The sequence below is a fragment of the Aegilops tauschii genome, chromosome 4 (assembly GCF_002575655.3).
Source record: "Aegilops tauschii subsp. strangulata cultivar AL8/78 chromosome 4, Aet v6.0, whole genome shotgun sequence".
In the NCBI taxonomy this organism is placed as follows: domain Eukaryota; kingdom Viridiplantae; phylum Streptophyta; class Magnoliopsida; order Poales; family Poaceae; genus Aegilops; species Aegilops tauschii.
The window spans coordinates 69397923-69425133 of record NC_053038.3 but is presented as its reverse complement, the minus strand read 5'-3'; the positions used below and the strand labels follow the sequence as shown (position 1 = coordinate 69425133).

Genomic DNA, 27211 nt, shown 5'->3' with positions numbered 1-27211 from the left:
GGGCGCCGGGCGCTGACGAAGTGGATCCGCCGCTGCCGGATCGGCCTTGGTCGACGACCGAATGCCTCAATGCGATGCGGAGGGCGACCTCCTCCACATCGTCGGGGTCCGCTTCGCGCAGCAGGCTAGACCAGTCGTCGTCGGAGCCGGAGTCCCCATCGGAGGCAGCGCTGCTTCGGTCGCCGGCCATCGGATGCCTTCGGAGGGGATCGGAAGTGGAGTGGACGGAGAGGGGAGTGAAGTGGAGTTCGGATTGACCGTGGTCTAGGGTTTTCCGGACGGCGATATTTGTGGGGCAGGCGTGGGCCAGATTGGGCCAAGTCGATGTGGCGGGCGCACCCGGACGCGTACGGACCGCCCCATATTTGGTCTGGATATGAGGGGTACCGGTCAGCCCGGGCGTTTGAGGGCGGTTTGTGAGGCCCGGTTGGGTCGAAATTTCGTGACCGGTTAGTGATCGGGCGGCCTGTCCATGCAGTTAAGACGGGTTTAAGAGGTCCGGTTGTAGATGCTCTAAGACATCAAAGGAGTAATTTGAGTAAACAGGACTGCTACACAGACGACGCTTCACGGACGATTTAGGACAACACTCCATATCACACCATCCATTTAAAACCCAATGTACAGAAAGTTTCGTCGAGTAAATTAACGCTATGTGCAAAACTTGTACTTCTACCAATTTAATCGCTTGGTGTGTGACCGTGGGCAAGTTGCCTATGGATTTTGGAATAGCCGGCGAGTTTCCCCAGTCCATGTCCGTCCAGCACTGTCCTTTGCCAACCCCAACTTCCTCCGTTTTCGTGCGTCGGTGCAAGAAGGCCAACTGTGAGACACCGAGCACGAGCCGACATGGGAATACGCCGTTGTTCTCCCCAGTTCTCCCGGCTTGCGGCTTGCAGCTGTGAGACAGCGAGCATGAGCACGGGCACTGGTCTCCCGATGTTCCGGCTTGCGGCTTCTTTTACATCCGCTCTCTCTGCTTCTTCTTTAGCGTTCTTCTCGTAGCTACCCCATTCCTGTCGCCCGAACTCTGTAATGAAATGAACTGTTACATGTCAAGCTGTGACCCAGGGTAGTATTTCAATCTCTATGGCTTACGATGTTTGGTTGGTGGGGGTGGAGACTAATTGACTGGATGCCATATTATGCCCATGTGTTTGTAGGAATCAAACCCAACTAGTATGAGTTTTAATTAACAAAAGAATAAACAAAGTGGCAAGTGGCTGAAGTTCTAGTTACAAGAAGAAGCAAGTGGTTAGTCGGATCAATAGCACCTCCCAGGGCATGCCTCCTACCATTGGCATCCAGGTCCTCAATAACCAGGGTTAAGCTTCAGTGCCGTCAACCACTCGACCAGGTTTGCAAATTCTGCCATAATTTCTAGCAGATCTATAAACATCTTATGGCTCTTCTCGGATGAACTAGTTCGCAACCGATTTCAGTTTTGTCAAGTACTCTGATTCTACCGGTTGGGAGTTTAGCTATTCGTTCTTACCGGATGTTTTCTGGATCTGCTGGCCAGATCGTGGTTAGACGACCATTCTACTCACTCTGCTCATCATTTTTCTTGGATTTGCCTAGATGGAGATTCATGCCCGGTTGTTTTATCCTTTTGCACCGAAGAAATATTGGACCTTTCGGTTCAACGAGTATCCGCCGCTTAGAGCATCTACAACAAGGATCATTTAATTTGGAGCCCCAAAAGCCTGCGGACGCGCCGGTCAGCGTCCGGACGCGTCCTCACCATCCTCTAATTTTTGCTGCAAAATAATTACGACCCGTACTTTCAACCTCTCGTATTCGTAGACATTTTATCATCAAGCATGTTGGATGTGCCGTCGCCGGCCGGCCGGAGCACGCATGCAACGGCAGCACCCGCTGCCTGGTGAGAGCAAGCACGCATGCATGAGCAGCGGCACCGGCGGCTCGCAGCAGCTAGCTAGCACTCACCACTGCATGAGCACGCGAGCGCGGCGGCCAGTGCGAGCACGACGGCCACAGCGCGGCGGCACCCGCGGCCGGCCCGCTGCACGCACGGCCAGCACGGCCTGCGGCTGCACGCCGGTGAGGCCCGCGCCTCCGGCTGCCCACGCCCGCGTGCCCGTGAGGCACGCGGCTCTGGCTGCGTGCATGGCCAGCACGGCCTGCGGCTGCACGCCGGTGAGGCCCGCGGCTCCCGCTGCTCACGCCCGCGAGGCACGCGGCGGCGGCTGCGGACACGGCCAGCACGGCATGCGGCTGCACGCCGGCGAGGCTGCGGCTCCGGCTTGCTCACGCCCACGCGCCCGCGAGGCAAGCGGCTCCGGCTACTCATGCCTGCGCGCCCGCGAGGCCTGCGGCTCTGGCTGCGCACACGGTCAGCACGCCCATGCCGGCGGCGAGAGAGAGATGAGTGGAAGGATTGGGTGGCTGCATGTGGGACCGGGTGTGCCAGCTGTGACGTGCAGAGGGTGCTCGGGCGTGACCGGACCCTCTCATACTGCCGCAGATTTGAGACGGGTTTAAGGTATGCCGATACGTATACAGATGAATTGAGGGGTCCGGTTAAGTTACTGTTTTTTGACCGGGCACGCAAGGTTGGAAGAAAATCATATACGACCTGGGTCGTACGCACCCATTCTGGAGACCCACTTCTACCTGCGGCAAATTCGAATCTCAAAGCGGCAGCCCTTCTTCTCATCGTTTTCCTTTGCCAAATCTTAATTTATGTAGCCCCAAACTGTGCAGCCACCAGCGTGATACGCCGGCCTGCACGGCGACGCTCGCCGCCGATGCGTTCTCGACGCCATCGTCGCCGGCAACGGCTCTCGCCACCGATGCGCTCCTTGAGGCCATCCTCTCCAGTAACGGCGACGCTGGTCGAAGTCAAGCTTGCTCGCCGCCGGTGCGCTCCTCGAAGCCATCCTCGCCGTGTAATGGAGACGCTCGTCGATGCCCAGCTCGCGTCCCATCCAACTACGGATATGTTCCTTGACGCCGGTGGTAACTCCCTTTCCCGTGGTATTCCATCCTCGTCGAAAGCAGTGGCCATGTTCGTCGACGACCCAGCTCGGGCACCGCCCTGTTTGTCCCCGTTGGTGTGGAGGAGCTAGCTGTGGGCAGAGAGGTTGCTGACTGCTGTGTATGTTTGTTGAACTGGAGCCGCGCCATCGCCGACGAGATGGGGATGTTTTTCTGAACGTGGGAATCGGAGTGGGCTGCAAGTTGGAAACGATGGTTCTTGCTTTGAGATTCGGTATGACAGGTGTCAGATGCAGAAGTGGGTCTCCAGTGTAGGCACATACGACCTGGTCGTATAGGTTTTTTTTCCCACCAGGTTGATGTTTCGGGCATTTAGGAAGAGAGTAGGGGGTCCGACTATAGATCTTAGTTCTTTGGTCTGCTTCATCCGACCAAGATTCTGGAGGTCTAATTCCGGAATTAAAAAAACTATTCTTGTCCTTAGGTTGCCTCATTCAGTACTCAACAGTCCGACCCCACCATAAATTGCATCAAATTCACCAAACCCTCCCTCCTGCTCCCGCTGCCCTTCAACTTTTTCCACGTCCGAACCCTCGCCGTCCTCCACCCTTGCTCCCCATCCTCACCACCGGCCCCGATCCACCGCCGGAGATGTCGTCCAGCCTATCCCCGACCGCCGCGAGGGAGACGCAGCCCACCTCGTCGGTCGGCGTCCCTTCGTTGGCTCCGTCTTGCAAGGCGGAGAACGTCGCCCGGAAGTTGCGGCGACGCCGACAGCGAGAGAGGGAGGCGGCGGTGGCCAAGGGAGGTTCAGACATGGTGGAGCAGTTGTCTCCTCCGCCGTGCCCGGAACCCCGCACCCTTTCCATCCGAGCGCCGACGCGGATTACGCCGTCCGACCCTGTTGGGGCAGAGGAGCATTCGACGGTCGGCTGGGCCATTTCGGAGAGCTTTCCGCTCACGCAAATGCCGATGGTCGACGTATGTGCCTCGCCGCAGCTCGTTCGGGCGCGGATGAGCACGGGCATCGGTGGCGCCCGGGCTGCCCTCGACATGTTCGACGGAATGACCGAACAAGAGACGATACATTTTCTTTGCTCATGTCCGATCAAATTTTTGCATAGACCACTAGTTTATTTCGCACATGATGAATGCTTGCAAACCATTATCATGTAGGAGGCGTTCTTGTCGAACATGATCAATGACAATGAAGATCCGGCCGAAATGGAGTATGGATTGGAGGGCACCACCGCATTTGAAGTTGGGACGAAACCTCTTGGATGAGCATGTGAAGAAGTTACTTGCAGACAAGAAGGAGATCAACGACCGTAGGGAGTATGAGGCAGTGAGGGCGGATGCGGCAGCGGCCCGGATGCAGGCGGATGCGGCAACCCGGATGCAGGCGAAGCAGGTAGCCCGGATGTAGGCGGAGTAGGACGCATTCCATTTGGAGCACGACGCATTTCGCTCGGAGCAGGCGCCTGGCCAGTGATCCAAAGCCATCCATCACGCTCGGACATTGATTTCATTTTGGCATGTCCGGTTTGTTGAACTATGATTTGCTTTGTTTTGTTTTGAACTGTTGAATTCAGACAATTTGTATCGTATCATCAACGTGCATGGATTGCATGGATTTGATGATCGGCATTTGACGTATGTGGATGTGGGGCGCAACATATGAGGGGCCGACGAGCGTTGTCTGTGGACGCGCCGGCGGGCGTTTAGGGGCCGGATTTGCCAAGTACGGCTATAGATGCTCTTAGAACCATGACTCAACCGAACAGTACATGCACACAGGAAGCAGAGTTAGCTATTTTATTCCTAGTACCAATGGCATTTTTTAATGAGGATGACTCCGGTAGAACTAGCTATGGACAGGGGTGCGTGGAAGCTTGCTATCCATGTGTCAGAATCATAAGTTAGTTGCGAGATCTGATGGGTTTCACCTATAGCCTACCCCCAACTTGTTTGCGACTAAAGGCTTTGTTGTTGTTTTTGTTGTTGAGGATGACTCCGGCCTCTGCATCAGGTTAATGCATACAAACATTTTATTAATTATTCACCAAGACTTTACGAAAAAATACATCAATAAGTCTGAAGCCACCATCTTGACAACATCTGTTGCCATTCCTGTCAACTTGATGAAGTAGTGCGTATTGTCGAGGCCGCCTGCCCAGACGTCACACCAAAGCCCAACATCTAAAACCGGAGGCCTCAACCAAGCCCCATTCACCGGGTCTAGGGCACACACCGGTCCACCGCACGCTGGAGATGCCGCCGACACCGTATTCCACTTATCCATCTTCAGAGAAGGTATCGACGCATCGACCTTACCAGGCTGCCGTCGACGCCACCAAAATGCCAGACAACGCCACCTCCCTATGCACGTCCATCATCACGCATCCGTTGCCGAGACACTGCAGTGCCATGCTGTCGAGACTCCACGTCGTCGGTGCGTCACATGAAACAACACTCCACCGCTGAAGCCGTCTGGTCCCTCGCACCAATGCACACCTCCAAAAATGGCGCCCTTACAGGGGAACGACAAAAGAGCGTTGTCCTCATCCGATCGACTGATCTAGGATTTCCCTAGGAGGTAGCGGATAGAAGTCTGCAGCTTCTCCACGGCGACATGATCAAGAAGGGGACGACACAAAAGAGCGCCACCATCGCGAGCCTTGGCAACTAGCCGGGGGCAAGGTTTTCACCCAGATCTGCTAGACGAACCTCCATCTAGCATTATGTGCATGGGACCGCCACCGATCTCCGCCGCCACACAGGGAGCAGGCCACGCCGGCCAGATCAGATCTGATCGGAGGCCAGACCACCCATGCAGCCAACCCGTCCACTAGGCCCTCCATGCCGCGGCTGCCGATCCGAGGTCAGATGGCCCGCTGCCGCATGATCGGCCGCCGCCCGCCAAGACCCGAACTGTTGGAAATATGCCCTAGAGGCAAAAATAAAATGGTTATTATTGTATTTTCTTGTTCATGATAATTGTCTGTTGTTCATGCTATAATTGTATTAACTGGAAACCGTAATACATGTGTGAATACATAGACCACAACATGTCCCTAGTAAGCCTCTAGTTGACTAGCTCGTTGATCAATAGATGGTTATGGTTTACTGACCATGGACATTGGATGTCATTGATAACGGGATCACATCATTAGGAGAATGATGTGATGGACAAGACCCAATCCTAAGCATAGCACAAGATCGTGTAGTTCGTTTGCTAGAGCTTTTCTAATGTCAAGTATCATTTCCTTAGACCATGAGATTGTGCAACTCCCGGATACCGTAGAATGCTTTGGGTGTACCAAACGTCACAACGTAACTGGGTGGCTATAAAGGTGCACTACAGGTATCTCCGAAAGTGTCTGTTGGGTTGGCACGAATCGAGACTGGGATTTGTCACTCCGTATGACGGAGACGTATCTCTGGGCCCACTCGGTAATGCATCATCATAATGAGCTCAATGTGACTAAGGAGTTAGCCACGAGATCATGCATTACGGTACGAGTAAAGTGACTTGCCGGTAACGAGATTGAACAAGGTATTGGGATACCGACGATCGAATCTCGGGCAAGTAACGTACCGATTGACAAAGGGAATTGTATACGGGATTGATTGAATCCTCGACATCGTGGTTCATCTGATGAGATCATCGTGGAACATGTGGGAGCCAACATGGGTATCCAGATCCCGCTGTTGGTTATTGACCGGAGAGTCGTCTCGGTCATGTCTGCATGTCTTCCGAACCCGTAGGGTCTACACACTTAAGGTTCGGTGACGCTAGAGTTGTAGAGATATTAGTATGCGGTTAACCGAAAGTTGTTCGGAGTCCCGGATGAGATCCCGGACGTCACGAGGAGTTCCGGAGGTAAAGATTTATATATGGGAAGTCCTATTTTGGCCACCGGAAAATGTTCGGGATTTTTCGGTATTGTACCGGGAAGGTTCTAGAAGGTTCCGAAGTGGGGCCCACCTGCATGGGGGGACCCACATGAACGTGGGTAGTGGGGGCAAGGCCCCACACCCCAGGTCAAGGCGCACCAAGATCCCACCTTAAAGGGAATAAGATCATATCCCGAAGGGATAAGATCAAGATCCCTAAAAAAGGGGGATAACAATCGGTGGGGAAGGGAAATGATGGGATTTCTTTCCCCCACCTTTGCCAACGCCCCAATGGACTTGGAGGGCAAGAAACCAGCCCCCTCCACCCCTATATATAGTGGGGAGGCGCATGGGAGCAGCACCCCAAGCCCTGGCGCCTCCCTCCCTCCCGTGACACCTCTTCCTCCCCGCTTGCGCTTGGCGAAGCCCTGCCGGGATCCCGCTACTTCCACCACCACACCGTCGTGCTGCTGGATCTCCATCAACTTCTCCTCCCCCTTGCTGGATCAAGAAGGAGGAGACGTCCCCGCTCCGTACGTGTGTTGAACGCGGAGGTGCCGTCCGTTCGGCGCTAGGATCATCGGTGATTTGGATCACGACGAGTACGACTCCATCAACCCCGTTCTCTTGAACGCTTCCGCGCGCGATCTACAAGGGTATGTAGATGCACTCCCCTCTCTCTCGTTGCTAGATGACTCCATAGATTGATCTTGGTGATACGTAGAAAATTTTAAATTTCTGCTACGTTCCCCAACACGAACGGCCGCGCCTCCTCATGCCGAGGGCCCCGCACCATCCACATGCCGCAGAAGAGAGGCATACCCCCGCCACAGCCATCGCCCCCCGGGCTTAGTTCGGCGGCGTCCCCCGGCGACGACGGACGGAGAGAAGTGAGGTAATGCCCCCGGTGGCTAGGGTTACGGCACCACCCGAGTCGCCTGAGTGGGGAGGGGGGGGGGCAACACAGGGGTCTGGATAGGATGGAGAGAGGATGATGAGAGGGTTTCGGATGTGCTCTCTGTTATGGAGGAGATGGCCGGAGGAGGAAGATCGAGCTGCGGCTGCGGCTGCGGCTGCGGCGGCGGAGCTCCCTCCGGCGTCGGGAGAGGAGCTGCCTCTAAGGGATCCCGATGGCAAAAGCATGCAGTAGGTTTTATCAGTGCCTTCAGGCCTTCTAAATGTCTCTTGATTTCCCACCATATTTTACTATGAATGTCATGCATAAATCCCGAGAAGGGGCCCAGCAGATGTGTGGCTTTGAACGTAGGTGCGGGTGCATCATGGCTCTGCACAATATTTTTGTTTGAGGGAGTCTATTCGTTTTAAGAGTTCTTTGAGGTTGATTTTGTGGGATTCAGCACAAAACAAATAAGTGTAACTGTAGAGTTATCAGGTGGTGAACTCGATAGAAAAGGTTCTTTCTTATTCGTTAGAGGAGTGCTGTTCTTATGAACGAACAAGTTCCAACTTTTGGCCCAAGCCAAGACAAGATGGTTGTGCAATCCTGTTAACGAGAAAAAAAGAGAAAATCCAGCCTATCGCTGGAAGAAGATTGGAATGCGTCCCAAGAGGTGATCGAAGTAAGACCCTGTTCGGAAATCCGCCAGCTCCGCAAAATCCCCGGAGCTGCGGAGCCAGGAAACTGCAGCTCCGCTATTTTTAACAGTAACTTCAGGCCTCCGAACAGAGGAAAACAGCAGCTCCGGGAGTGGAGTTGTGGAGCGGAGGTCCTCCAAACAGGGCCTAAATAGGATAGAAGTCTTTCAAAATGGCCCCCGTGAAAAGGAAAAAACAGTTTCTTATTCTTGGTGGTCTTGCCGAACTCCTTCCCCTGTTAAAAGATTTCTGTTTCAAACCAAGTTGTTATTTCGCTTCTACTCACACAAGAGGAAAACAGGCGCTTGGTTGTCCGTTGTTTTTATTCAAATTTTTAACCTTTTCAACTATTTTACCGATAAAAGCTTTCGCCCCGCTTTATAGATAAAGCAAACCATCAAATTCACAAGGTCCAAACCAAGGTCACAACGCGCTCACACACACAGGCAGTCATAGAACACACGAACACACACCAAGTATAAGAGGATTCTATTGAGGGCACAGCTCAACAAGCTCTAAAGAGAAAAACAAAGGTCAAAGGCGGTAGGAGACGCCTCAAACGAAAATGCATAGGAGCTCTCGGGTGCTACGCCCCCCCCCCCCTAATATTCAAAAAATATTTTGTAATTCAAAAAAGTCAAAAAATCCCGGCAAATTTTATGGAATCAAACATGATCAAGTATTGCACTCATATAAAAAGATTAAATAGGAAATGACTTTTATTGTATCCAGAGACAAAGATTTCCCCAAAAATGCTAGATACAAGTCTATTCATGCTATATTGTCGTCACAAATTTATTTATTTTTGCCCTGAAGTCAACGAGAATTATTCCTTGGCCAAATTTTTTATATGAGTACAATACCTAGTCATATTTGGTTCAAAAATATATCCAGGTTTTTTTGACTTTTTTTGAATTATTAAGTTATTTTTGAATTATTAAATTATTTTTGAATATAGGGGGGCGTAGCACCCGAGAGCTCCTAATCCGCTTCCGCAAACGAAAATGCATACGAGCTCTCGGGTGCTGCCCCCCCCCCCCCCCCCCCACCCCTATATTCAAAAAATATTTAGTAATTCAAAAAAAGTCAAAAAATCCCGGAACTTTTTATGGAATCAAACATGACCAAGTATTGCACTCTTATGAAAAGATTAAATAGGAAATGACTTTTATTGTATCCAGAGACAAAAATTTCCCAAAAAATGCTAGATACAAGTCTATTCATGCTATATTGTCATCATAAATTTATTTATTTTTGCCCTGAAGTCAACGAGAATTATTCCTTGGCCAAACTTTTTACATGAGTACAATACCTAGTCATATTTGGTTCAAAAATACATCCAGGTTTTTTGACTTTTTTTAATTATTAAATTATTTTTGAATATAGGGGGACGTAGCACCCGAGAGCTCCTAATCCGCTTCCCTGACGCAAAGGGCTAATCCGGCTCCGGTGGCAGTGGCGGTGGAGATACCTTTCAACTATTTTCTGGCCACTTAGAAGTTAGAACGCTTTTATGTTCATTATACATTTCATATGCGCACTAGCAATAGTTTAATAAGGCTGTGTACAATAGACCCAAATGCTTTTATGTTGTCTTGTGACCATAAGCTCACAGGTTAACAGGATCTTGCAGAAATGTAGGGAAAGACTGCGTACAATAGACCCCAAAGTGGTCGGACCCTTCTCCGGACCTTGCGCAAGCTGGAGCTAAATGCACCAGGCTGCCCTTTTACTAGCAATAGTTTAATAAGGTTGTTCTTACTTGCATTTCCAGGGTATCAAGGCATATAATTGCAAATGCATCGCCATACAACTCCTACACAAAGCGACCTGGAGTGCATGCTACGTGATGAAAAGGTAGAACCGAAGGCCTTGCCATTATCACTCCTGGAAGATATCAGTAATGGATTTTCTGATGAGCGGGAAATTGGCAGAGGTGGATATGCAGTGGTCTATAAGGTACGGCAACCCTCAACAATCACAGTTTTAACAACAGTTGATTTTGAGATTTTAATTGATACAAGGCTTTCCGAGAATATAGGGAATGCTTGAGAATGGGGCAATCGTTGCTGTGAAGAGGCTATCTAATACACATATGTGTGAGAAAGAATTCCAACGAGAGTTGAATGTCTGATAAAGGTGAATCACAAAAATGTGATACGATTTATTGGATATTGTGCTGATTCACAAGGGTTATTGCGGATGTACGGCAAAGGTTGCTCTGCTTTGAGTACCTGGATAAGGGAACTCTCGATAAGTATATCGCTGGTAAGATCATGTGGCACATAAAGTTCAGTTTGCATATTTACTTTTTAATTTAACAGTATAAGACGTACCATGTGGTATACTACCTGCCATTCAAAGATGTAAGGTTACTAGACTGCCTTTTCTCTTCCCTCTTTCATAGATGCATCTACTGGACTTGACTGGAGAAAGCGCTACCAAATAATCAATGGGATTTGCAAGGGACTACACTACCTCCATCAAAATCAAATTCTTCACTTGGATCTTAAACCTCCAAACATTTTGTTGGATGATAGTATGTTTCCCAAAATTGCGGATTTTGGTTTATCAAGGTGTTTTGATGAAAAGCAAAGTCGCGCTTTTACAACAAACATAGCTGGAACACTGTAAGCTAGCTAAGCCTCTTGAAATCTCATTCTTTTTATGCTATGATTTATTGTATCCACACTTTTCTCATTAACTAATTGGATCAATATTAATTTCATGAAGGGGATATTTGCCACCAGAATTCGGTAGCCATGAAATCACATACCAGTTTGACTTGTACAGTCTTGGTGTCATAATTATGGAGATACTGACCGGAAAGAGGGGGTATGAAGCTGTTGAGGATGTAAGAATAGCTATGACGCATTTCTAAGATAAAGGCTTGATTTTAATTTAGTTTTAAGTTATTATGATTAGTTTCAATACTAATTTTTTCATAGACGTTGTATTGATGGAATCACTCTCTTTATAGTAAACTACACAACAAAACATTTTTAAAAGGTGAATAATATGTAAATTATTGCCACATTACATCATATTTAGGAATGGAAATTGCAATTTTAACATCAGTATAACGTGGTCAATTTTAGCAACAAGAAGTCCACGATGAAACTCAAGTTTTTTTGTAGGATGTTTTTTGATATCCTGCCTAGCATATCAAATAACAAAAGGTCCATATGGACAGATATAGAAACAACTCCAACAACGTTGCAGTGAACTACAAATGAATAAACTGAGTGTAGTCTCTAGAAAAAACCTTGCGAGTACTACTTAAAAATCAAGTGAAAATTGAAGTAAAAATGCCTCGGTATACTTAGTCCATCTTGTAAGTAACTATTTCTAAAAAGAAAACCAGCTATCGGTTGGATGGTTAGGATGGTGGTTTTATCCCTCACCTACGAAGGATCAAACCATATGTTTGACTACTTGTGTCTCGGTACTACGTCTAATTCTTTTAGTCTGAGGCGATGTTCCCATCGATAGCAGATGACTGTGGTAGCTTTGTTGATCTTAAAGCTCCATTACTGGTCTTCAATAGATGTTGCGTGTGTCTTCATACATATGATGTTTTAACAAAACTGGTTACAAAATCAAATCCTGCATGTCTTATTAACGAATGTGAAAGGCCTTATATGTAATGACCAAGTTGCGTGGGCAGTGCAGTATGGACCATCACGTCTCGTTTAAAATTATCTCAAATATTTCAATTGGTTGTCAAAGTACTTTTCCTTAGTTGAGCTAACCGGCACACTTCAACATGGTGTTTTGGCATAGCATATTAAAGCATATTACAATATATAATAATATTTCTTTGAATTTGCAATTCGTAGATACTTGAAAGTTGGAGCATCAGATTGGAGCAATCACAGAAGGACATACAATTGGAACAAATACGAGTATGTGCTGAGATAGGAATAGAGTGCATAGAGTCCAACCCATTGAAAAGACCGGTTACACATCATATAATCGCTCGGCTCCCTGAAACTACGGATGGTCCTATTGGACCTGCCGGTACTAGATCTTCAGTGCCGCAGGTAATGTTATTTGACGAACAAGACATCCTCCATCAACCTTATATTTAAGCGATTGTGTACCCTGGTGTTTTTCAGCTGACCTGAAAATAGTTATTTTCGGGTTGATATTTAGCATCCACTTGAAAGTAGAAAAACTGTCTTTGTTTCACTTTTATTTCGCAGTATGTGGATAAGGTGAAATATGGTTTCTTGTTCTGCAGGTAGATGATCCGCATAAAGGTGCACTTAAGTCAAGCTCTGAGGTGAGTTCTTCCAAAACTTACCTTTTGATCTTAACTACTGATTTCTAGACAAGTAATACTTAAGTGTTCCATTATTTATCATATCCATTAAACCAAAATAAGAGAAAAGGGTCTTCATCGGTTGCATTTTGCGATCCTGATAACAATATATATTACTCCCTCCATTCCTTCTACATGGCATCCTCGTATTTCATGATCTACTTTGACTATTAATTTGACAAATAAAACACTAGCCACGTGTCATAACAAGTATACCATCGCAAACTTTTTCCGCATAAGTATTCTATGGTATAATTTTCAGGCACCTAATTATGTTTCGTTGGTGAAATTGATAGTCAATTTGACCTTAGACTATGAACGTCACATAAAGATGGAGTAATTAGGTATAGCTGCTATTGCAATCTTCTACCAAAACATAAATACCATAATGCAACTAAAATTGCTTATCTTTGATATTAGTAGGCAATATAACCAACATAAGTAAGAGAGGACACTATTTTATTGTTGCGTTTTGCATTGTGGTGGATTCTAATCATCACGTTTGTCCCACCCGGTTTCATGTTTTATAGTTTTTGTTTGACCCGATTTTGCCTACTTTGTTTCCAAATTTTCACAGTTAGTTATAAAATAAGCACAACACATCATAATTCAACAACCACAAACTGAGGCTATAAATATATTGATGAAATGGTCTATATTACAAGCACTAAACAAAAGGACAATGAAATACAGCAACCGGTAAGATGTATACTAGTACTACATAAGACATCATCGTTAATGCAGTAACCAAGTATTTGCGTAGCCTGGTGCCTGGAGATTAGGCATTCTGTGTCACTGGTGTTTTGTACATAGTGTTTGTTTCCTTCTGGCCAGACCCGCTGGGGCTCTTGTACATTTAAACTCCTTAACCGGTCAATAAAAAAGCAAAGCTTTTGCTTCTTTTCAGAACAATAAATCATCGTTAATTCTACTCACAATTGCATATGATTTGTTGGTACCAGAAGTTCCATTTGATAAGTTGGTATATACATCCTAGACGAACACGACACGGGAAATATAGAAGTATGTAATTGTGTGCCTTCTTTTTATTTTTATTGCAGATAAGCTCTGTCTCTGATCTGGCAGATGAGGTGCCATCGATGGCTGTTTCTAAAACATCATCCGACCAATTGTGGCGAATCAGACCACCCAAAGGACTAAGAGAGACGAGCACCAAGGTGAGTTTACAATCAAAAGGTTCTTTTGTTTTTACCAAGAGAGACGAATAAAGATACTCCTTGTGCACTGCTACTATCTGGTATTGTCACTGCTGCTCTTTGTGGTGGTGGTACTGCCATGATAAGTTTGTATATATTGTATTGCATCACATAGAAGTCGAATTGGCCAGGGGCAGATGTATATAGCATATATGCTTAGGGTGTTCATTTGCGATTTCAACTCAAACCGTGGGTTTAATCTGTATTTCTAAAAAGGAAACCTAAATGATAAGTGTCACATGTGTGAAACAAATCAACATGGTCCAAACGTCTCCATTATCATCTATTTTGCCACATCAAACAAATGACATCAGCATAATCTTTTTAGTTTTTTCGGACTTAATTTTTTATCTCTTAATAAAAATTCCGATTAAAAATCCGTTTTCATCATTAAATCCGTCTCGAAACTACATCCCATATTGATATGTTTCGATGACTTTTTTTTGCCCAAAAGTTGCCATGATATTACACTGAAGTTTCCATAGTGTTTACACTAACGTTGCCATGATATATTTTATCTTTTTTTCTTCTATATTTAAACTAGCATTGTATTTCAACTACTTTTCACGGCAAATTTTATTAATTGACCATGGTAATTTTTAAAAACTAACAACGGCAAACTTAATTCATGGATCATGGCAATTTTAATAATTCATGGTGGCAATTTTAGTTTATAGATCATGGCAATTTTAGTATTTTGACCATGGCAATTCTAGTATTTTTGACCATGGAAATTATTTTTTGTATGAACCATGGAAATTTTTTGTGCATGTATCATGGCAAATTTAAGTAATTCACCATGGCAATTTTAGTTTCTGCTTCATAGCATATTTGAGTAATTGACCATGCATTTTTAAAGTAATTGACAACGGATTTATTTTTAATTATGAACCATGTCAAAATTATTTCATGGATCATGGCAAATTTTAGTAATTCACCATGTCAAGTTTAATTTCTTAATTCCTTTTTTTTATAACATGTCAAAAATTACTTTAAACGTAGAAGAAAAAATAGTTGAAATATATCATGACAACTTCAGTGTAAACACCATGACAATTTATGTGCAATAGACATGACAACTTTTGACCGCCAAAAAATATCGTCGAAACATATCGACATGGGATCTAGTTTTGAAGTTCTTGTCGCGGCGAATTTAGTGGTCAAAACGGTTTTTCAATCGGGTTTGTCATTTAAGAGATAAAACATTTTAAAGTTTGAAAACCCAAAAGATTTCCGGTGACATCATCAGTTTACTTTCCTGTTTGAATGCATGTGTGAAAAAAAGGCTGACGTGTCACAATGGATGGCTAGAAGGGCTTGTGGCCCAACCTCTTTCAGCCCACACATGTATCTCTTATCAGGGTCCAAAGGAAAAAGACAAACTCAAACCATGGATCGGTACTTGTTTTGTTATGGTTTACCAGCATGGTTGGGCCTAACGGAAAAAAGTGAACTTCTTCGGTATTCACTCGTTTCCACGGTTTGCATTCAAATTGACTTTGAACACTCCTAACGGCAAGCGACCTCAATCATTTTTAAAAATAAGTGTAAGCAGTTAAATACTTATTCCATCTTGTTTACACAAAAAACAAATCATGTGTGTTTCTGGTTTTGAAGTTCAAATTATTATTTTATTCAAGCGAAAATAAAAAGTCATCCCTCCAAAACAAAGTACTGGTAGAAAATATAGGTTAACAGAAAATGAGGAAGGAAATAGCCGATAGATAGATATATTGGTTTTTGAGATACATGATCAGTTAAAAAAGCTTTGTTTTCGTTTTTGCAGTGAGTTATAAAAGTTGTTTGACCCTTGTACATTGTCCAGATACATGTCTAAACTTTGTATCATCATTTTAAGCTCAGTTGTAGCTTTGCTGAACAAAGAATGCATATAAGCTGGTTAATGTGGAATCTATATAATTATAGTACTTTATTTGTGCTTGACACGCAAAAATTAACATGCCCAAAATTATAGGATTCTTAGTATGGGTTTAAATTATCTATGGAAGAAAACTACTATTGGTATTTATCATAATTACCAAAACAAAGATACTTTTTTCCTTATGTCCCCGAAGTGATCTACAAAAGATGACAACTCAGTGGTTTTACCATGCATGCACTATTACTTCTTATAAACTTGAGAAAAAAAAGTTATAATACACGATTAATATGTTGCTCATATATGTGCACAGGTCACTTTGCTAGTTACCAATAAAACTTTTAGAAAGCAAACTTCTCCACATTTTTCCTCCTCGTCACTCCTATAAAATTACATGGTAACGTAACCTATTTTTCTTCCCAATATTGACCACCTGTTAAACTATGCACAGTAATTCGACCATATAAAAAAAATCGAGAATAAACTTTTTTTGTTGCTATCAGGATTTCTTATTCCCAGGGCTATCAAGTTTCTTGTTGGATCGGACTATGTCAGGTAATCACTCTACATTTCCATTCCAATATGGCATTACTTCTCCAAGAAAACTATACATTCTCAATAAAGAGTTTGACTGTTTACAAAACATAGGTCATTAAACGCAATGTGCATAATATAAACCATATGTGTAGTACATTTACAGATGTGTATCGTGATCACTGACCCAAATGCCAACGACATGATATACATACTATGTATTGTGTCAATGCCTGGTGGTGCAGAGAAGCACCAGCTAGGACTTGTCGAGTCCAGAATTATGATCAATGTGAACAGCACTATGATCAATTAAGTGAGGCAACAATGATAGTTTGTCTTACTTTAAGGAAACGCTAGGGCCTCTTTGATATGAAGGATTTGCATAACAATCGCAGCTGACATGTCACAATAGTTACACTTAGACAGATCTCACACCAAAAACATTTTAAGTGTTCATACTAATTATTAGTTTAACTAGACAATTAATATTATGTTTGATGCTATCACCAGAATATCAATGCTAGTACAATGCAATGGATAGACACACGAGTAGAACCCTATAAAAGATCATTGCCCATGAAAATAACCTTTTTACCATCTTATGTAGACAATTAGTACTACCGGCAACATTCAAAAATCATAAAAATCATAGCCGACATATCATCATATTTTACCCCCGGTGCTCACGCGGAGGGGAGCCGGTGCTCGAGGACCATTGTCACGGTGGGGCACAACCTCCAGGAATGGGCGGGGCAACACAGTGCAAGGGAGGAGGCTGGGAAGCGTGGGCTCCCTACCGGTGGCAGGGGCTGCTCCTGGCGGTAGCGAAGGTGCACGACACGGAAGGTGACGACGGCGTAGCGCGGGTGGGGTGGGGTGGTAGGATTTGGTGGGTTGGCTGGCCGGGTTGGCTCGCACGGTGGGGCGAGTCACCCCCACATGGGAGGAAGTGTCGGTCATGGTATGGAAGAAGACTGATATCATGGGGGTGGATGCACGTCGGGAGAGGAAGGTGGGTGGAGTGGGGTACTTTTTAGGCTTTTGTGGTTCGGTTCAGGCCGGGGTAGGGGTTCGGTTAGGTGTTTTTAGCATTGCCTTTGATGTATAGAATGCACGTTTTTTATGCATAGAATACGATCGTAAGAGCATCTGCAATAGATGATGTAAAATAGGGCATCGAATTGTGGTTCGAGTAAAATTTACATCACCTAAATGTGCATTTTTACATCATCAAAAACCTCCAACTCCAACAGATGTTGTAAAATAGGCACTAGTGCTCCAATTGGTGATGTAAAATAGGGCAGCCGCACATCTGCAGGAGCCGCGACCGCCATCGCCTTCTTCACCTGGGACGAAGCCGCAGCAGGGTCGCGCGGTGGCCGCTTCAAGCCGCCATCATGTGGTTTGCCCGCATGAGCCTTCTTTCTCGCTGGCAGTTCCATTCCGGCGACGGCCACGGGAGGTGGGGCTACAAATCCGCCACGCTGATTTAGGGAAGGCATGGCGGCGGCGGGACCGGCGACAGACACAAAGGCGGACATGGCGAGGTGCACTGGAGCGGCGTTGGCGGCCGCAGGGTCGGAGGAGGTGTCCATGGGGTCTGGCGGCGGCAGGCGGGAATGGGCGTGCGGCAGCTGGGGCTGCGCGCGTGACTGCTCAACTTTTGCTCGAGCGGCCTATTTTACATCGTGCCCTATCCTTCGAGTAATTTTTTTGCATCTACATCATCCGTTGGAGCACCATTTTTGCTCCCCGGTGATGTAAAATATGTCATTTTTACATCTACATCATTTATTGGAGATGCTCTAGGGGTCCTTATAGAATAAGATCTTTTATGTGTCTGGGTGTTTATATTTATGCAAAATAAAGGTCAAAGATAGACCTTCGTAAATATATCATCTTTTAAAATGTTATGTATTATGCAATGAATGGGGGTAAACGAGAGCAGTTTTAACATGGTACCTCTTACCTCCTCTTTTCACATGATATAATAGATGTGAGCCGTTGATTTCCTCGCATTTGTGAGGGCCACCGTGCTAGTTAGGGCAGAATCACCTTTCAACTAGGGTAATGTAAACAACTTTAGGAGTTCAGTGTCAAAACTTAAACAACAGCAAATAATTATAAGTCTCTTCAATAAATAGATTGACACATTGTGATATATAGATAAAAGGTGGCCATGTAGAATAGTCATGTTCATATATGACTAGATGGGCTAAGCTTGAAGATATTTGATCTTCTACCACATCCACTTAACATGCTTTGTGTATTTGTTTTCCAGGACAAATATCCCTGGTGGTACATCTTGCTGTGACGAAGATTGGTGACATTTTACTAGAAGAAGCCACCAAAGGCACCATAGCTAAGCTTTCTGAAAAACTTGCTAATCTGAAGGAACTGCCGGTAAAGATTGAGCAAATAAAGAAGGTACTCACCATGATGAGCAATGTTATAAGGCAGATAGGCAGGGTATACCTCACGGACGACGTTGTCAAGAGTTGGATTGGGGATGTCCGCAAGGTGGCCTATCATGTTGACGATGTAATGGATAAATACTCATACCACCTTCGTCAACTTCAGAAAGAAGGGTTCCTGAGGAAATTCTTCATCAAAGGAACACATTATGCCATAGTTTTCACTGAAATTACAGATGAGGTAGTTGAGGTAGAGAAGGAGATTCAACTAGTTATAAAGATGAAAGAGCAGTGGATGCAGCCCTTCCAGCTTGTCGCTAACCCACTTACTGAGATGGAAAGGCAGCGGTCCCAAGACAGCTTCCCGAAATTTGTCAAAGATGGAGATCTAGTAGGGATTGAAAACAACAGGATTTGGCTAACTAGATGGCTGTACTCTGAAGAGCCAGAGACAGAGAACAACGTGATAACAGTATCGAAAATCTACCCTTGTTTCAAATGTTTACGAACGTGAAAAGATCAACTTCCCTGCACATGCATGGATCGTTGTGTCACAAGTTTACACTGTTGACGCCCTGTTGAGGAAGCTACTATGGAAGATCGGATTTACCGAACAACCATTGTCAGCAGGTATTGACAAAATGGACGTGTATGACTTGAAGAAGGAAATACAGCAGAGACTTGGAAACAGAAAATATTTGATTGTACTGGATGATGTTTGGGAGCAAGATGTATACTGCCAAATACATGGTGCTCACCAGGATATCCCAGGAAGTCGGATCATCATTACGACACGGAAGGACCATGTCGATGGAATTTCTTCTCCCACCCGTCATCTGGAGCTCCAGCCATTGAGTAAGCCTGATGCATTGAACTCTTCTGCAGAAGGGCTTTTAAGAACCAGAAGGATCACATGTGCCCCAAGGATCTTGAAATGGTTGCTACTGCTATAGTGGACAGGTGCCATGGGCTACCTCTAGTGATTGTTACCATCGGAGGCATGTTGTCTTCAAGTCAACGGTTAGACATTTGGACTCAAATGTACAATCAGCTTCGAAGCGAGTTGTCAAACAGTGATCATGTTCGAGCAATTTCAGATTTGAGCTAGCATGATCTTCCATACGACCTCAGACTCTGCTTGTTGTACTGCTGTCTCTTTCCTGAAGGCCACCACATGTCACGTGAAAGCCTTGTGCGACTCTGGGTTGCTGGAGGCTTTGTGCCGAGTAAAGCAAATAACACAGCGGAGATGGTGGCTGAGGGAAATCTCATGGAATTGATCCACTGCAATATGCTTCAAGTCGTGGAGTATGATGAGCTTGGCAGGGTTAACACTTGTAAGTGTTAGATGTGTATAGTCTCTTTTTGGTTTATCCCCATTATATAAGGGGTTTCCTGGACTTTACCACACATGTATATGTATTGGCCTTTGGCCCTCGGTAAAGTAAGTTGTTGATTATCCAACATGGTATCAAATGCCAGGCTAGCCTCTTCCTCCACCCGCACGCTGCAACTCTGTGCGCCTTGTCTCTAGCCTGCCCATCTCCGGCTGCCGTGGACTGTCTCCGGCCATCTCTCCTCTAGTCCCCGGCCCGGAATCGCTCCTTCGTTGCCTTCTCCGTCAGGCAGGAGCTGTCTCCGGCTCGTCCGAGCCTTCTTCCTGCTGCTGCCCCGGTAGTAGCTGTTCTGCCCCGTCGCCGCCGTCAACCCGGCCCAGTTGCCGCGCCGTCGCCGCCCCTTTTCCCGTCCGGCTGCCGCCTCCCCAAGCCCCGCCGTCGCTGCCCCTTTCCCGTCCAGCAGCCGCCTGTCCAGGACCCGTCGTCGCCGCGGTTTGCTACTGGGGAGTTCCCGCAGGCGCATGCTGGGCTCCTCTCGTCCGCTTCGCCCCGAGCGAGCGGCCCTCGGTTGGCCTGGCCGCAGGTGCGAGCGGGCGGCGCCCGATTGGCCTGGCCGTAGGAGCGAGCGAGTGCTCCTTTGCCTCGATCTCGCCCGATCCAGATCCAGTCTTTTTCGTCCGTTGACCAAAAAAAAAGAGAAGCAGAGAAGCAGAAGGAAGACTTCATCATGTCTTCTTCGGGCTATGTCGCCGTTCCTCGGTGCTCGGTGATCTTCGATGGCACCAACTATGCTGAGTTTGTGGGTTTCATGCGTATCCATATGCGGGGCCTTCTGCTGTGGGGCGTTCTCTCTGGCGAGGTTCCGTGTCCGCCCTGCCCTATTGCTCCAGTGGCTCCTGTTCCGCCGGTACCGCCGGTGCTTGCTGCTGATGCTTCTCAGGCTGATCGGGATGCAGCCAAGGCTCTTGATGACACTGCAGTTGATGCCTATGATCAGCAGGTATCAGCATATTCTGATGCTCTTTCTGTCTACCGGGATGATCTGTCTGCTTACACTCAGTGGTGCAATGATGATGCTCGGGCTGCTGCTGTTCTCACTGGAGTGTCCTTCCTCAGTTTGCTTCGGAGTTTATGGGCCTCGGCACTGTTGCAGCAATGTGGTCCTATCTTTGTCAGCGCTATCAGCCCTCTGGCGATGCTCTATACCTCTCTGTGGTGCGTCAGGAGCATGCTCTTCAGCAGGGTGACTCGTCTGTTGATGAGTTCTATTCACAGTGCTCTGCCATCTGGCGTCAGCTTGCCTCACTAAGGACAGTTGTTTGTGGCACTTGCCGTTGCTGTCAGACTACGCGGTCTGACTTGGAGTTTCAGCGGGTTCATGAGTTCTTATCTCGTCTCCGCTCCGAGTTTGAGCCCCGACGAGCTCACTTACTTGCTCGTGGTTGTGTTCCTATTTCGGAGGTACTTGCTAAGCTTCGTGCTGAGGAGACCCGTCTTCGCTCTGCTGGGTTACTTGTGGTTCCTTCAGTGTTGGCCACCCGGGCTCCTGTGTCATCTGCTCGCCTCACTGCTCCACCACTCTTGCCCACTCCTTCAGGGGGGTGAGCCGTCCTCTATGCTGAGAAGAGTACATCGCGCCGTGACACTTTCTGTGGTTACTGCTCCCGGTCAGGTCACCCAGAGTCTGATTGTCGCCAGAAGAAGCGAGACCAGAGACGCTCCCCTTCTAGTGGCCCTCCTGCGTCTTCCTCGACTCAGTCACTCACTGACCAGGACATTGTACGCCTCAAGCGTCTACTTGCCTCCTCTGGCTCCTCGTCGACTGGTTCAGCTGCTGCTATGACTGCATCCCCTTCTACATCACCGCAGGCCTCTACACAGTCAGGTACATCCTCGTGGGTTCTGGATTCTGGAGCCTCCTTTCATATGTCTTCTGATTCTTCTGTGCTGTCTTCTCTCCGACCTCTTGATTCACCTGTTAATGTTCTTACCGCCGATGGCACACCTCTTCCTGTTGCTAGTCGTGGTCTTCTTTCCACTCCATCCTTTTTTGTTCCTAGTGTTTCCCATGTTCCTCGCCTTACCATGAATTTTTTTTCTGCTGCCCAACTCACTGATTCTGGTTGTCGTGTCATTCTTGATACCGACTCTTGCTCCATTCAGGATCGTCGCACCAAGGCTTTGGTTGGTGCTGGGCCCCGGCGCCGTGAGTCAGAGGGCCTTTGGGAGGTTGACTGGCTTTGTGTTCCTTCCGCTGCCACCACTTCTGCCAACTCCCATGCTCTTGCTGCCTCTTCGTCTGCGTCATTCCAGCAGTGGAATCATCGTCTTGGTCACATCTGTGGCTCTCGCTTGTCTTCGTTAGTTCATCGGGGCCTCTTAGGGTCTGTATCTAGAGATGTCTCCTTACATTGTAATGGTTGCAGACTTGGCAAACAGATTCAGTTACCTTATCCTACTAGTGAGTCTGTATCTCAGCGTCCTTTTGACTTAGTTCATTCTGATGTCTCGGGTCCTGCTCCCTTTGATTCGAAAGGTGGTCATCGCTACTATGTTTTGTTTATTGATGATTTCTCTCGCTACACTTGGCTCTACTTCATGAAATCTCGTAGCGAGGTTCTCTCTATATACAAACGATTTGCTGCCATGGTTCGTACCCAGTTTTCCACGCCCATTCGTACTTTTCGTGCTGACTCTGCTGGAGAGTATATCTCTCAGCTGTTGCGTGGTTTTCTCGCGGAACAGGGTACTCTTGCCCAGTTCTCATGTCTTGGTGCTCATGCTCAGAATGGCGTTGCCGAACGTAAGCATCGTCATTTGCTTGAGACGGCTCGTGCGCTGATGATTGCTGCTTCTCCGTTCCACCCCACTTTTGGGCTGAGGCTGTTACTGCATCCACCTATCTCATCAACATTCAACTATCGACTGCTTTGCAGGGTGGTATTCCTCTGGAGTGTCTCACTGGTCGCTCTCCTGACTACTCCGCTCTCCGTATGTTTGGATGTGTGTGCTATGTTCTTCTTGCCCCCCGAGCAAACTGACTGCTCAGTCGGTTGAGTGTGTTTTCCTTGGTTACAGTGATGAGCACAAGGGCTATCGATGTTGGGATCCTGTGGGTCGTCGCTTGCGCATCTCGCGTGATGTGACTTTTGACGAGTCTCGTTCCTACTACCCACGTCCTTCTTCCTCGTGTTTCTCTGTGGACGATCTCTCTTTCCTTCTCCTTCCCGATACACCCTGCTATGTGCCTCCTGTGTCATCTCTTTCTTCGGCACCTCTCATTTCTTCTCCTTCACCACCGATCCCATCTTCTCCATCCTCCTCCTCCACCTCTCCACCATCATGTCCAGTCCGTCGCCCTCTCTCACCGTTCCCTCTCCACTATACTCGTCGCCCTCGTCCTGAGGATGTCTCCCCTGACGCGCCTTCCACCTCTGGTGCACCTCTCCTCACGCCTCCCCCGGTTCACAACCTCCGGGCTCGGCCTCGCCCCTGCCTGATCGCTACTCTCCTGATTGGTATGGTCTCTCTGTTATTGATGAGCCCACTTCCTATCAGACTGCCATGACTCAAACTGAATGGCAGCTTGCGACGGCAGAAGAGCTTGCTGCCCTTGAGCGCTCTGGTACATGGGAGCTGGTTTCCCTTCCTTCCGGTGTTCGCCCCATCACCTGCAAGTGGATCTACAAGATTAAGACACGCTCCGATGGTTCTCTTGAGCGCTACAAAGCTCGTCTTGTGGCCCGTGGTTTCCAGCAGGAGCAGGGACGCGATTATGATGAGACATTCGCTCCTGTGGCTCATATGACCACTGTCCGCACTCTCCTTGCCGTGGCTTCTGTTCGTCAGTGGTCTATCTCTCAACTTGATGTCCAGAACGCCTTTCTCAATGGCGAGTTGCGTGAGGAGGTTTACATGCAGCCACCACCGGGGTACTATGCTCCTGACGATATGGTCTGTCGACTTCGCCGCTCCCTCTATGGTCTTAAATAGGCCCCTCGCGCCTGGTTTGAGCGCTTCGCCTCTGTGGTGACTGCCGCTGGTTTCTTGCCCAGTGATCATGATCCCGCGTTGTTTGTTCACACGTCTCCTCGTGGTCGGACTCTTCTCCTTCTTTATGTTGATGACATGATCATCACTGGTGACGACTCTGACTACATTGCCTTTGTTAAGGCCCGCCTTCATGACCAGTTCCTCATGAGTGATCTTGGTTCTCTTCGCTATTTTCTTGGGATTGAGATCTCCTCGACCTCTGATGGCTTCTACATCTCTCAAGAGAAATATATTCAGGATCTTCTCGCTCGAGCTGCTCTCAGTGATGACCGCACCGTTGTGACTCCTATGGAGCTCAACGTTCAGCTTCGTGCCTCTGATGGTGACCCTCTTCCTAATCCCACTCGCTATCGTCACCTCGTTGGTAGCCTTGTCTATCTTGCTGTTACGCGTCCTGACATCTCCTATCCTGTTCACATCCTGAGTCAGTTTGTTTCAGCCCCCACCTCTGTCCACTATAGTCACCTCCTCCGTGTTCTACGATATCTTCGTGGCACGATCTCTCAGCGCCTTTTCTTTCCCCGCTCCAGTTCTCTTGAGCTCCAGGCTTACTCTGATGCTACCTGGGCTAGTGATCCCTCTGATCGACGCTCGCTGTCTGCTTATTGTGTCTTTCTTGGTGGCTCTCTTATTGCTTGGAAAACAAAGAAACAGACTGCAGTTTCTCGCTCGAGTACAGAGGCTGAGTTGCGAGCCATGGCTATGCTGACGGCTGAGGTGATCTGGTTACGGTGGTTACTTGAGGATTTTGGTGTGTCTGCTGCTACCTCGACTCCCTTACTGTCAGACAGTACTGGTGCTATCAGTATTGCGCGTGACCCGGTGAAGCATGAGCTCACTAAGCACATCGGTGTGGATGCCCACTTCGTGCGTGCTGCTGTGCAGGATCAGACTCTCGCTCTTCACTATGTGCCCTCTGAGTTACTGTTGGCTGACTTCTTCACGAAGGCACAGACTCGAGCGCAGCATGCATTTTTCCTCTCCAAACTCAGTGTTGTTGATCCACCATGAGTTTGAGGGGGGTGTTAGATGTCTATAGTCCAAAGTTTTAAATAGCGCGCTAAGCCTCTTAGCGGCGGACCTCTTCTAAATGCTATAGCACGCTATTTAAAATGTTTTCTCATGTGTTTGGACAAATGACCCTTAGCGCATGACCTTTTTCAAATGCTATAGCGTGCTATAGCGGAGCTATAGCGGGCTATTTAAAACCATGGTATAGTCTCTTTTCAGTTTATCCCCATTGTATAAGGGGTTTCCTGCACTTTACCACACATGTATATGTATTGGTCTTTGCCCCTCGGTAAAGTAAGTTGCTGATTATCCAACAGTAAGATGCATGATATTGTGCGTGAACTAGCTATTTCTGTTGCTAAAGAAGAGAGATTTGCTTCAGATTATGATTACGCCACAATGATATTGGTACAGCAGGATAAGGATGTTCGTCGTCTGTCATTATGTGGATGGAAAGACGACAGAGCAGTGAAAATTCAACTTCCACATCTTCGAACAGTACTGTCACTTGGAGGAACTGTGTCCGCCCCTGGCATGTTGTCATCAATTTTGTCTTGAGTCTATCTATCTTACAGTTCTCGAGCTTCAAGACTCTGAAGTCACTGAAGTGCCAGCATCCATAGGGCATTTGTTCAATCTACGTTACATCGGCTTACGACGCACCAAGGTCAAATCACTCCCCAATTCTATTGAGAATCTTTCTAACCTCCACACTCTGGACATCAAACAAACCAAAATTGAGAAGCTACCACAAGGGATTGTTAAGATCAAGAAGCTGCGTCATCTTTTAGCCGATAAATATGTTGATGAGAATCAGATAGAGTTCCGGTACTTTATGGGAGTGCAAGCACCTAAAGAGCTGTCCAACTTGGAAGAACTGCAAACTCTCGAGACTGTGGTGTCCAGCATTGACCTGGCAGAGCAGCTGAAGAAACTGATGCAACTAAGAAGTGTGTGGATTGATACCATTAGTGCTGCTGAATGTGCAAATCTGTTTGCGACTCTGTCAACTCTGCCACTTCTTTCGAGCTTGCTTCTTTCTGCAAGAGATGAGAAGGAGACACTCTGCTTCCAGGCTTTCCAGCCAAGGATTATCAGAGGACAATGGGCCATGGGGACACTAAATTGCCCGATCTTTCTCAGCCATGGGAAATACCTCAAGTATGTAGCTCTAAGCTGGTGTGACCTTGTGGAAGATCCACTGGGGATGCTCGCACCGCACATGCCGAACCTGGCATATCTGAGTCTTAACCGCATCGGCATGCTTGTCGGAAATACTTTGGTTCTTTCTGCGGGATCCTTTCCCAACCTGAAGACGCTTGTCTTAAAGCACATGCATGATGTCAGTGAGCTAAAAATCATTGATGGCGCTCTTCCCTGCATTGATGGTTTGTACATTGTGTCGCTATCCAAGCTTGATAAAGTTCCTCAAGGCATTGAATCCCTTCGCTCCCTGAAGAAGCTCTGGCTGCTGAACTTGCACAAGGATTTCAGAACTCAATGGGACACTGAAGGAATGCATCAGAAGATACAACATGTTTCAGAGGTTCGTGTCTAGACACGGCAAGTCGGTTCTTTCTGCAGTGGCATTCTTGTATGCTGCATCCAGTGCAAGTGCGTCATACTTTTAACCATTCCAATAAGTTTGCGATTATCGACATCGCCAGCAGCATTTGGTCAGTACTTATATGCTGTAACAAATCTATTCCTCAAAGATTGGTTGTGGTTGGTGTACATTGCCTTCCAGTGGCCTCTGTACCGCATGTGTTTTTTGTTGACCGTGCTTTGTACCATTTGTCTGTTGTTTAAGTTACATGCTGTAGTAGTAATTTCATGTAACCATATGCATTGTTTGTATCGAACATCTTCTATGATTAATCATGTCAAACATTTCATTTAATATCTTGATACCTTTTGATCTATGTCAATGTATCACCCCATGATCTGATTCGCCAAGAGTTAACATTCATACATGGGTACACTGTCTT

The 27211-nt window shown here is 46.9% G+C and overlaps 1 pseudogene; it reads left to right on the top strand.

Annotated features, from left to right (window-relative positions):
- The first annotated feature begins 1272 nt into the window (after nt 1-1272).
- LOC109734750 (disease resistance protein RPM1-like) lies at nt 1273-26781 on the top strand (annotated as a pseudogene).
- The last annotated feature ends 430 nt before the right edge of the window (nt 26782-27211 follow it).